The sequence below is a fragment of the Leptodactylus fuscus genome, chromosome 3, assembly GCF_031893055.1.
Source record: "Leptodactylus fuscus isolate aLepFus1 chromosome 3, aLepFus1.hap2, whole genome shotgun sequence".
NCBI classification, from domain to species: domain Eukaryota; kingdom Metazoa; phylum Chordata; class Amphibia; order Anura; family Leptodactylidae; genus Leptodactylus; species Leptodactylus fuscus.
The window spans coordinates 149,800,513-149,814,022 of NC_134267.1; positions in this window are offsets into that span (position 1 = coordinate 149,800,513).

Here is a 13,510-nt window from a genome sequence, read left to right on the forward strand (position 1 = left end):
GGTGGTCTAAGTCAGCCATCACCTGTTGTTGAGCGGCGACCTGTGTCGACAAGGACTTGATCTCAGTTTTGAATTCTGCAACAATCCGCTCCTGCCGCTCCTCGACCCTGCGGACCAAGGCTTCCAAGTCCATCTTAGTAGGCAGACCATGAAGGAGTTGCCAGATGTCTGACAATTTGGGACGCTTAGAGAGGGAGCCGACTCACCGTCGTGGCCGCTATCTTGCCGGGCCAGGGAGAGCACCGCCGGCATCTGCAGAGTCTTTTCGGCGCCCGGTCCCAAGATGGCCTGGGGGACTGCCGCTGGCTGACTCACAGGAGCGGAGGAAGGAGCAGGAGGGCTGGGGGTAGCTGGAGCCGCCTGCGGGTTCCAACATATGTCCTCGGCGCACGCCAGCACCATCTTGGAGCCGCTGGGGCCTAGTACAAGGGAGGCCACCGGCACCAGAAACTGGGCCAAGAGTGGATCTGCCCTGGAGGAGGAAGGTGTCCTGCATCCCAGGCGTTTCACCATGGTCTGTTAGCGGGCAGGAGGGAGGTAAGAACCGGCAGGAGTACTTTGAAATGCTTAGGGGCTTGGGAGCTGCTGTGAGATGTGTCTTCACGCCGCCATGTCCAGGCCACCCCTAATTTGTGTTTCATGTAGCTAATATACATTTTTCAAGTCTTTCAACATTTCATACATACACTGAAGTAAGACCAATAGGTATCAAAATTCTGCTATTATGGGGGCAGTTAATGGAAAAGACTATTCCTAGAAATATATGTTCTTATTGGCCCATTAAAAACAGTCATCCACCAAACAAGAAAAGACCTGTTAGTCAGGTGATAGAATTTTTTATGTAATATAAATGATGCCTACAAGTGCAAACTGTATGAGGAGGACCGATTTGATCGTCCCTATACAGTAGCAATGATTTGCAGCATTTAAATGCAACCAATGATCAGCGTTCCTGATCAATGGCTGATAGCCCATGTAAAAGGGCCTTACGTCCAGGCAGTATTACTCAGTATTGCTACTGTAATACAGGCCTCTGCTTTATAATTGGAGAAGTTCATCCTCTTATGACCTTTATAAATCCTGGGAATAATGGGGAGGGAGCACTGGTCTATTTCAAGTCTTCTCTGCACAGTGGAGCACGTGGCCACACTGTTATGAAGGGTACTGCACCTAGACCCATCTCCTTCATAATATTGTAGATGGGGTACTTCTGTGCCAAGAAAAAACAGTAAAAAGGATCAAGTACTCTGCAAAGTGTCCCCTCCATTCTCAGGTCAGCGGGGATCCCAGTATAAATATGCCATCTTTTTAGAAGATGGGAAAAGCCCTTTTAATTCAAATTACAGTTTACTAGTCAGGATTCTTTCGGAAAAAGGAAGAAGGGTATGTTCTTCCTTGGTGCACACTGATCAAAAAAGCGATGTATGAGTGTATGAAGAAAATCAGAAATGAATTAGTGAGTTTATGGCACTTTGAGATATTGATTGATACCAGAGTTGGATAAATTAAAATCCAAATGTGTCATCCCTTACCTTTACTTTTGGATGACACGTGTCCAAACTTTATGCAAAGAGGGCCATATATGGTGAGGTGGAAATGTGCGGGGGTGCTGACCATTCAGCCTGACATTCTTTTAACCATTATGCAAATGAACTATTTTATGAAATTTTTATTGCAAATGGCATACTTTTCATTTCTTCACACATTTTTGGACACAAATACAGCTAAACAAGTTTTTATCACAATCACTCTGCCTTTCATATTTGAAGATCAAAATCAATTCACTAAGATTTTAGAATTTATTCACCTCAGAAGACTAAACAAATAACTTGCCTGTACTAATGCGAAGGGTGATGCTGAGATCTCGAAAATGATCCCTATCACTTTCCCCCACAATATAATGGCCTCATCACTCCCCCCCCCACACTATAATGGTCTCATCCATCATTGTCCTACTCGTCAAGGACCAGTGAAGTGGCCACTGACTGGGTGGGAATGGTGAAGAGGCCACTGTATGGGTCATACAGTGGCTCCGTCACTGCTCCCCATATAGCAGTATTGGGTCATCAAGTTTTATCAGCAACAGCTATACAGGGGAAGTTTAACAATGTATTCAAACTAGCTAGCGTAAATACATTGAACGTTGTGGGAGTTGACTCATACAAGACATGTCAAAAGTAGTGGCTCATAGTGACTTCCCCCCTATTTGTGCCATGCTTATCAAAAGCAGATAAAAGGGGTGGTATTTTGCCCAAGTCTTTTGTGCAAGAATTTTATCGACCATACTTCCATTGGCCTTTGTTATGCTGTTAAACCGCATACTGCCTCTGCTAGGCATATTCTTCCTTCATACACGGTTGTTACACATACAAAGCTCAGCTACCTCCATCTCCCCCCCACTCAGGTCTGCAATCTCCATGTTCACCACACCCACAGATAGCTGTGCTGCCTCTGTTTCCCTCCTCCCCTCACACACAACACTGCTGCCTACATATTTTTCTTCCCATACAGCTCTAAGGGGGAGTTTACACGTAGTAACGTGCCGCATGATGTGGCACGTATATGCCGTGTGAGATTTTGCGGGCCGTATACGCTCCCATTGATTTGAATGGGAGCGTGGATCGTAAACGCCGTGTTATTTTGCGGCCGTGATTTTGCGGCCGCAAAATCATGGCCGCAAAATAGCGCCGTGTATACGATCCCGGCTCCCATTCAAATCAATGGGGGCATATACGGCCCGCAAAATCTCACACGGCGTATACGTGCCAAATCACGCGGCACATTACGCCGTGTGAACTCCCCCTAACTCTACGCTTTCCTTCCTATACAACTCTAATTCTATGCCTGCTCATTCTGTACACTCAACTCTGCTGCCTTTATGTCTCCACTTAGCTGCATCAAATTTTCTCACACACTCAGTTTTGCTACCCATATATTTCCCCACAAACCCACTGCTACATATACATTTACTCACACACACACACACTCTGCTCTACTACTTTCATATTTCCCCCCAAATACTCAGCACTGCTGCATCCAAATATCACCCCTACACACTCAGCTTTACAACTTACAATTTTCCCCTTACACTCATCTCTGCTACATCCACAATTTACCCAGATACTCAACACTGCTATGTATTTTCCCCTCACTCACTCAACTCTGCTGAATATACTTTGACAGCTTCCATACATGCAGCTACTATACACGCACTGCTCCTGCATGTGACATCATTTTGCAGGACAGCAAAGTAACAAAACCATGGCAATTAGTATTGCTGGAAGTTTACAGTTCCCAACTTGGCTCACAACCTGGCAGTGGGTCCTGACCTACAGTTTGGGAAACAGTGGTTTACAGCATTTCATGAACTGGGAGAAGTGTTCTGGTGATAGGTCTATTACGGTTTATTCCTACACAACTCAACTTGAATGACAGGTGTCTCTTTACACAAACATGTCAATCAAGCCAAGCAATTAGACCAGGAAGAGCTGCACTAACAAGTACTTAATGTAGGGAAAATATGACATTACCGTAGGAGCAGAGCTTGCTCCATGTACAGTTGATGATGGTCTGTTATTCATCTGACACCTGCCTGTAGTGGCTAAGATTGCAAATATCTCTGATCCAAGTTTTCAAACCCATCAGATGGAGAAGTCAAAATCGACTTGATTATTTCCCTGACAGAGATGTAACATGAGGTTCCTGGGCCTCAATACAAAATTTGCATCAGATTCCCTGACTGTAATAAAAGTAATGTGTTGTTTATAGTATTGGTATCCTCATATTGGGAAGAGGCCTCTTAGGCTCCTGAACCCCATGTCCTACCGCACCTTTGCATCTCCTCAAATTATGTTCATCTTTCCTGTCTCTCGTGCACAATGCAATTGCTCGGTACGAAGACAATCAGGTTGAGTGAACATTAGAACTTTAGAATCTTAGTACCATCTTTACACCTTAGGACAAGGTATAATAGGAGGATGCCACAGCACAATACATTACAATACAAAAGAATATTTTCGTGCGCTAAAAATAAAAATGTCTTAAAGATATTAATTAAAAATATATATATATTTAAAACGCAAATAACCATCTTCCTGTTTACCATCTAAAACAATTTAGACTATAACAACATAATTGGTATTGCGGTGTTTTTATATCACTGGTTAAACTGCTGCAGTGTGATATCTTATTACAGAGGACAACCAAAAAATAATGAAAAGACATTGGAAAAACAGTTTTCAAAGACTTTTCAATGTTTTTTGTTGTATTCTATGATAAGCTATCATGCTGCAGGAGTTTAATCAATTGCAGAAGTTGTGGCTAACTCGGGTATAAGCTAGGATGGCTTGTAAAAAAGTAATTCAAATGGGTAAAAATTTATAAAGAAAAGCTACAGCATTCATGGAAGATACAAAGCTCTCACATAGTTCTGCTGATATAAAAATTATTAGAATATGACAACATAAGGCATTTTTCTTTACACAAAATGTTTTTTTATTTTTTTTTATAAGTAATAAAACATTACGAGAACAGTATAAATGTGTTATCACTGTAATCATACTAAACTGCAGAATAATGTTAATAAAATGAAAAGCTAAAATACTATGGCAAAATTATTATATTCCCTTCATCCCACAAATATTTTTTAGAAAGCTTCTCAATCAATATTCTAAAAGTGAAAGTTTGTGTGTTTGGATGTTTCTCAATCACGCAAAAACCGCTGAGCGGCACATAGTTTGTAACCTCGATTAAAACATAGGCTATAATTTTATCCCGGTAAATGACATGTTATCATGACTGTTATGAATTTATGTACACTTACCATATTAACCTGCTCTTGCAGCAGCTTATCTCATGTCCCAGGTCTGTTATCTCTCTTTGTAAACACTCAGCTAAGCCTCAGTGTATTGTGTACAAGCATTTGCATATTATCTGATCAGCTCCAGGCAACATGCTGACACACTGGATGGGAAAACACCTTTAATCCAAATTGTCAGTTTGCTATTTTTAAACATGGCGTGAAAAAGAAAATCTAATTTGTTGCAAAATTCTAAAACAACGACAGCTATGAAGGTAGCCAGAAGTCAAAGTCAGAGTTCTCCTCAAGCGGAGCTGACGGGGATCATCGGCGCCAACAACACGCTCATTATATGGTGTCCCAATGAGCTCCCAGAACAATCACGGGCACAGCACGAGGAACAAGTTCAGCAGCAGGACAGTTTAAGAGCTTCTAAGACTCCAGAGCAGGCAAACCATCGACAGCAGCAATTTGCTGATTATAGACGAATCATCTATGCCAACAACACACAGACGAAGTCGCCGGCAGAGACACATAGCACAAGGAATGAGTTCAGTGGCAGGCCAGCTTAACAGCTGCTGAAACACTGGAGTAGGCGGATCATCAATGCCAACAACATGCTCATTATATGGCGTCCCAGCGATCTGCTGAGATGCTGGAACAATCACAGGCATGGCATGAGGAACAAGTTCAGCAGCAGGAAAGCTTAAGAGCTGCCAAAACTCCAGAGCAGGCAAACCATAGATGGCAGCAATTTGCTGAATATAGGCAAATCATCTATGCCAACAACACGCAGACGAAGTTGTGGGCAGAGACACACACAAACAACATACAAAATACATGAGTGCAAAACTGGGCAATTCTTATATGGCCACTACACAATCAAAAAAATGAAATATACCTGTGCGAAGCCGAGTCCTCCTGCTAGTAAATTATATGTTACATGACATACTCCATTTAAAAAGTACAACTCACACTGCAAAATATAAGCATTTGGAAGGTAAGGATGAAACTGAAAAAATAGGAAACTGGCAACGTCCTTAAAGAGGACTTTTCATCACCTCAACCAATTAAATTCAAGCATCTGTTAATAGCGCGCAGCTCCACTGATTCCAGCATAGTTGGAATTTTTTCTCTAGGTTCCACCATTCCTAAGCTTCAAGTGCAGTTTGTTAAAAAAAACTCTAAAAGAACCAACTGCGCATACAGTATATTGTCCACATCTAAACTTTCCTGAGTACACACAGGAAAGGTCTTAGTACAACTGCAACACAAAGGTTCATACAGTGCAATTATTCAGGCTACAGAAACTTATTGATCTCTTAGAGAAGGGCTATTAAAAGGCCTGTTACATCTCAAATTTCTTCTAAATGATAATCCTGTGTATTTGCCTCATATATCTTACAGTTTTATAACCAAACAAAATCTAGCCAGAGATTAATGTCTATGTCATGTGGCGGTTTAATCGGCAGTAGTTACAGGATACTATCACATAAGATTTATTTGGCTTGGGTAAAAAAATGGATACACCTAATAATGTTCAACCAAGAGCATGGATTTATGCTTGTGTTTTCACTTAGTCTGGCATGTCATTTAGTATGGATGAAAAAACTAAAGTCATCATAAATAAGGAATATGGGTAATTTAACAAAGCGGGAGGTAAAATCCATTTACATCTTCTAGTCCTTTGAAATCAATATTTATGTTCTTGACTTCTCCTCCTCCTTGTCATTACACAGCAGGTAAAAATAAGGAGTATAATTCTCTTGTGGACAGTGATACATCCAAGGTATTAACTTCCAGAATCAGAAAGCTGCAAGAAGAACAAATAATAAGAGTTAAGTTTAAAAAAACAAACAAACAAACAAAAAAAAAACTATCTACATATCTTGGATAAGTTTCAGAACTTCCAGGAGTTTTAATAAAACTTCACGAGAAATTGTAATGTGACTGTTCTAAAACTGTAGGAGTCATTTGTGAATAGAGTTGAAATTACATACATATGTCTATAGGTCATGGTGTTGCAGTCATAGGTTTTCCCATTAATTCCTTTGACTTTTATCACTTATCAATAAGTATGTTCTATTCTAATGATCAATCGTTATATTTAGCAACATTTCTGTTGCTTTCTTGACGCCCAGGAATAACCCAGGCCACATTGTCTACTTGTGGGCAAGTTTTTATAAACCATGTTCTTTTCCAGTCTCGGATATGCCCAAATTTGCTAGGATTGTTTCGGAAAATTCAGGATTTTTCTTGCAAACTTGGGAAATTTGATAACTGTGGAACCCATTGAAAAAATTGACTTGTGCCACAGGGTGGTAACATGTTATGAGTCATTTAACCCCTCCCGACATCCGCCGTAATAGTAAGGTGGACGCCGGGTGTTTAACTATGGTGGCCGATCGGGAGTCGGGTGGCCGCCATAGCTGCTGGGTGTTTACTGTTTTACACAGTAGACACCTAGTGCTTATGCCCCAGGTTGGTGACCACACCGATTGGGGGCATTAACCCTTCTGGCGCCTCAGACAAAGCTGACCGAGGCACCATTTTGCCGGTAATCGCTGGTGCCTGCAGCAAGTTTCCGGGCCGATGTCACGTTGGCATGACAGCCGAGAGCTTTGTAAAGGCTCCCAGGCTTGTCTGCTCCATGCAGCCTGCAAAAGAAATGATGATTTTTTTGCAATATATTGCAATGCATTAGCATTGTAATGCATTGCATTAATGATCAGACCCCTGGGGTTCAAGACCCCTAGGGGGTCTAATAAATGCAAAAAAAATTTTTTTAAAAAGTAAAAAAAATAAAATAAAACGTATTAAAAATTCAAATCACCCCCTTTCTCTAGAATACACATAAAAGTAGTTAAATACTAAAATTGCCAAATATATGTTTTGCCTCTGATAAAAATTTAAATAAAAAATGATCAAAGCAATACCAATTCCCCAAAATGGTAGAACTAAAAAGTACTTCAGTAGAGAAAGCAAGAGGAAGTCCAGCAGCCACGGATAAAATTCCAAACTTTTATTTTAGTCCATATAAAAAACGGTATAAAGTTAATAAGGTGGCCAGGACGCTAAAGTAATATATATATTTTTTTTTGGGAAATACTTTATGCCACCTTATTAACTTTGTACCGATTTTTTACATGGACTAAAATAAAAGTTTGGAATTTTATCCGTGGCTGCTGGACTTCCTCTTGCTTTCTCTACTGGAATACTCTGGGCCGACAGAGCCATTGCTGTCCGTGCACCTGACTTCACTTCAAATATACGTGAGTGCTTGAATCTTTTCTCTATAAGATATAACAAGTTCTGTTTGCAAGTGAGCTGTGTTCTCCCCTCCCTTCATTTTCCTCTTTTTTTTAGAACTGAAAAGTACACCCAGTCCTGCAAAAAAAGATGCCCAATACATCCCCGTGCACGGAATTATAAAAAAAGTTACGGGTGTCAGACTATGGCAACTTATAGAAAAAAAAAATGACACAGTTTTAGATTTTTGTTAAGGGGTTAAAATGTAAATAAAACCATATAAATTAGGTACCCCCAGAATTGTACCGAAACATAGAATGCAGGTGACATGTCAATTTGGCTGCACAGTGAACGCCGTAAAAACAAATCCTGTAAGAAAATCGCACAAATGCACTTTTTCTTCAAATCCCCCCCATTCAGAATTTTTTTCCAGCTTCCCAGTACATTGTACAGAATAAATAATGGTAACATCATGAAGAGAAATTTGTCCCGCAAACATTAAGACTTCATATGGCTCTGAGAGCGAAGAAATAAAAAAGTTATGGGGTTTGGAAAGGGCGGAGTCAAAAATGAAAAACGAAAATAAAAAAAATCAAACATCTGTATATAGAATAAGAGCAGATACTGAGAATTACACCCAGCATACAGGACTAGGGAAGTCATACTATGCCCCTTTCATACACGCATAATTAGACAAATATTGTAAATTAAGCCCAGCATGAGACTCACTACACATATACAGGGTGTCCAGAAAGAAAGTACACAAAATGAAAAGGTGGACTTTAGCCAGTATATGAAGATTTTTTAAATTAATGAACATGTGACCATGTGAAATGCACCATTGTGGCGCTGCAGGTAGACTGAGATGTTGGTTTCCTATTCCTCGTTGCGCCATGTGAAAGGAGAAATGAAGAAGATTTTTTTTCTTGTGGGGATATGTCTGTTGTGTACGCAACGCCAGTGTGAACCCGTGAAGTGCTTGTGAACTGCATTCAGGCTGCGTTTGTTGCAGTGAGGGCCATGCCAGGAGTCTGTGAATGGGTTTGTCAATCCATCTTCCGGCGTTGCACTGCTTGCATCAAGGCAGGCGACCAGCACTTCGAGCAATTCTTGTAAATAAGTAACAATGATTAAAATGATTTCCCACTTTCTCTTCTTCGTTTCTCCTTTCACATGGCACAGCGAGGGATAAAACCGACATTTTGGTCTAGCAGCAGTGCCACAATGGTGCATTTCCGGTCACATGTTCATTTATAAAAAAGCTTCAAATACCAGCTAAAGTCCACCCTTTCGTTTTGTGTACTTACTTTCCAGACACCGTGTGTACATCACGCATATAGTATATACTGCTTAAAGCTCACACACTCACTTGGCATACAAACATTTACCCTTCTTCTCTTCTCTCTGGAGACATCTTCTTTCTTTGACTGCAGAACCTTTTGGTCATGTGATGTAATCATATGTGCTCTTCAAGGGTTCTACATTCAAAGGATAAGGAAGACCAGGGATAGTCTCTTGCACACATTGTTGTATGGTTGAGTCTAGAATGGTGTGGATTAATAAGGTGTCGTGGATCCAGTAGGTAGTGCTGTCTTGGCTCTGAGAGGGTTAGCGGTACAGTCTGGCAGGCTGTGCCTACCTGCCCTTCACAGCTAACACACCCAGAGCTTCTGCATTTTCAGATGTTGCATAGTTGAAGTAGAGGGTAACTATGCCTCTTCTGTATGCCACCATAACCTGCTTGTATTATGTGAACCCAGCAGGGGGTGCATCATATTAACAGTCACAAGATTCAGTGCAACCTACTGGATCGAGGGTGTACCATGCAGCATCTTATTTTACCCACTCAGTTCTAACATCTACCATTCGTGTATGTGACAATTGCCATACAGTTTTCTCTGCTGTGTGCTGTGTGTGAGAGCAGCGAGATGATTCATTATCAGCAGCAGCCTGTGCTGTATACACAAGAGAGAGACAGTGCTAGATGAGACTTCAAGGGTGCATGCTGGAAGCTAATTAGCATATAAATAAAAACAGGCTCATTCAAAAACTACTGAGGTGATTTACATACAAAAGGTAGGTGTGGAATAGCCTTTCTAAAGGCTATGCAAGGATGTCCTTAGTTAAAAATGACTTTTCCCAATGATAGAGCCCCTTTAACATGTACAGACTGTACAGGAGTGCAGGACAGAAGGCTTATCTGTCATCCCATGCAGCCCTGGGACAGTGACAGCTGAGGCCACAGGCTCACCTCACCTAATAGATAAGGTGGCTTTGCTTCAAATGAGTCACATTTAATAGGGCTTTATCAGCGTGTGAACCAAATGCTAAAACAACCAAATGTAAACTGCTCACTGCTTTCTGGTGAAGGTGCACAGCCAAAATACTTATGAGATATTTCCTGACTTGTTATGGCTTGGACAAAGTGCAACCAAAAAGTGGACCATCATGCCATCTACCACAGTAGATAAAACTGATTGTTTCTTATGTATTTCAAATTAACATTAGATTGGATTTACAGGTTACCACACCTAGAAATACTCAGGCCCCATCCACATCTCTGTTCGGGGAGTCCGCTTGGGGATCCTCCCAAACAGAAACCTATATGCATTAAAAAACGGTTACCTGGGAAATCCGCGGACCCTATAGACTATAATCTGGTCCATGTGGTTTCTGCACAAGACATGCGGAGAGAAATGCCCTGCAAGCAGCACTTTTCTCTCTGCATGATTCGTGCGGAAACCAAGCAGAAACCACACTGACCCCATTATAGTCTATGGGATTTGTGTGGTTTCTTTAGGTAACCGCTTTTTAATGCATATAGGTTTCTGTTTGGGGGGCCCCAGGCGGACTCTCCAAATGGAAACCTGAATGCAGATGTGAAATGGGCCTTAGTTTATAATGAATTAATGGAATCCACTGGGGCTTGTTATGACTGTATCTTGAGTGCATCATTGCTGCACTATGTGACTGTACCCTAAAAGAGCCTGAGAAGGCACAAGTTTGAAGCTCACCAACTGGACACTAATGTGATCTCCTGGCGTCAATGTTGATGTTTATAGTGAGACAACCACCTTAAATATTATATGGACATCATGTTTAATGACTTTTATGCTTAGTTGAAAGGCGTTTGCATGTGGTTGTGGTGGTAAATGATGCAGGCATGTTCCTCTAGCTTGGGTTGTGTGCAGTATTTCCTATTCTAAAGTAGCGTCAGCCAGCTAATGACAGCGCCGAGCTATTATACATTATAGATTGTTGCTCGAAAGGGCAAAATGACACACACTGTCATTTAATTTAGTTTTTGACATTTCAGTTATTATGTATACAAGGTGTATTTCGCTCTACATGTTTAATTAATATGTTTGTTCATATTTTTGACACTTGTTAGAACATTTCTATAATAGATACGCCTGCTACTAAGGGCTGCTATTACATACTAGGTTTATAAATAATAATAACTTTATTTACGATATATAGCTACAACGTATTCCGCAGCAAGTTACCAAGCAGAGGGTACATGGACAGTATTTGGCATTACAATATGACAAATAATTAATGCATCAAACAGTAGGAATGAGGCCCTGCTCACAAGAGCTTACATTCTATAAGGAAAGAAGGATTATGAATGATAATCTGTTTTCCCTTAGCCCAAACAGCAGCACAACTGGGGTATTCCTGCCCCTATGAGCTGTTAGGACAGGTGGAATTTTTAATTACCTAACAGCTTTTGACCCCTATAAGAGGCCGGAAGACCTGCTCCTCCCTTGTGTTAGTAACAAGTATGACATAAAAGAACAATTTAAAAAATAGTACACACATCCAAATCTGTACAACAGTACCTCCTAGGGAGGGAGCCTTGTGCTGCTGTTTGGGCTAAGGGAAAACAGATTATCATTCATAATCCTTCTTTCCCCCTACGCCCAACAGCAGCACAACTGGGGATTTAGCAAGTATTGTTTCCCCTAGGGCGTGTTATCCTGGCAGGCTGATGCCAAGACGGAGTGCCCAAATGCTGTAGCATCGGCCGTATGCCAGTCCAGTCTGTAATGTTTGGCAAAAGTCAATTGCAAGCTCCAAGAAGCTGCTGCACATATCTGCTCCAAGGAGAGGAACCGTGTCTCTGCCCAAGATGTCGCCACGGCCCGGGTGGCATGGGCTCGTAAAAATTCTGGAACAGGAAGCTCTTGGGCCCGTAGGGAACAACTAATGGCCTCTCTGATCCATCTTGACAGGGTTGCCTTGGATGCCTTAGAGCCTCTATTGTGGCCAAACACATTGACTAGCAGATTCTCTGATCTTCGGAACGGTGCTGTACGGTCTAGGTAAATACGTAGTGCTCTTACCAGATCCAGTGTGTGTAGCTTCTCCTCCTGCTCTGAAGCAGGCGAGGGAAAGAAAGCCGGCAAGGCGATTACCTGGTTGGTATTCTGAAGTGTGGGTACCTTTGGCAAGAATCCCGGGACGAACCTCAGCTGGACCCTGTCTGGAAAGAAGGTTATGAAGGGCTCAGAGGCCACTAGGGCCTGTAGTTCACCAACTCTCTTAGCGGAGGTTATTGCCAGCAGGAAAGTCACTTTAAATGATAGGTACTTCCAGTCCACTTCAGATAATGGTTCGAAGGGGGGTGCACAGAGCCCTTGTAGAACCGCGGCCAGGTCCCACCTTGGGACAGGGGGCCGTACCTGGGGCGGAGCCTGGCAGCCCCCCTCAGGAACTGTTTGACGAGAGGATCTTGTGATAATCGCGTCTCCAGGAGAGCAGATCGAGCTGACACTTGGACCCTAAGGGTGGCAGGTGCTAGTCCTCTCTCCAGGCCGTTCTGTAAGAACTCTAGGACTGCATCTCTGTCAGGATCGCGCTGGTTGCCTGTACACCAGTTTTGGAATATCCGGGCGATCCTTTGGTAGCTCTGATTGGTTGCCTCTGCTCTTGAGTGGGCTAGGGTACTTAGCACTCCCTGGGACAATCCTCTGTCTGCGCGTATGGCGCTGTTAACCTCCAGGCAGTGAGGTTGAATTTGTCTAGGCCCAGGCAAGGCTGACTGTTCAGTGACACCAGGTTCCTGACTGGTGGAAGCCTCCAGTAGTTCCCCCGACTCATTAGGATGAGGTTGGTGAACCATGCCCTTTTTGGCCAGAACGGCTTGATCACTATTGCCGAAGTCTGGTCCTGCCTGAGTTTCGCCAATACCTTTGGGATGTCTTCCGCTGCAGGTAACAAAAGAAGGGGGGAAAGGGAGAACAGACCCCTATAGGAGGCCAGAACCCCTGCTCCCCCCTGTCCACCTGTCCTGTCCCACAGGACAGAAAAAAACACAAGGGAGGAGCAGGTCTTCCGGCCTCTTATAGGGGTCAAAAGCTGTTAGGTAATTAAAAATTCCACCTGTCCTAACAGCTCATAGGGGCAGGAATACCCCAGTTGTGCTGCTGTTGGGCGTAGGGGGAAATAGGAAGACACAAG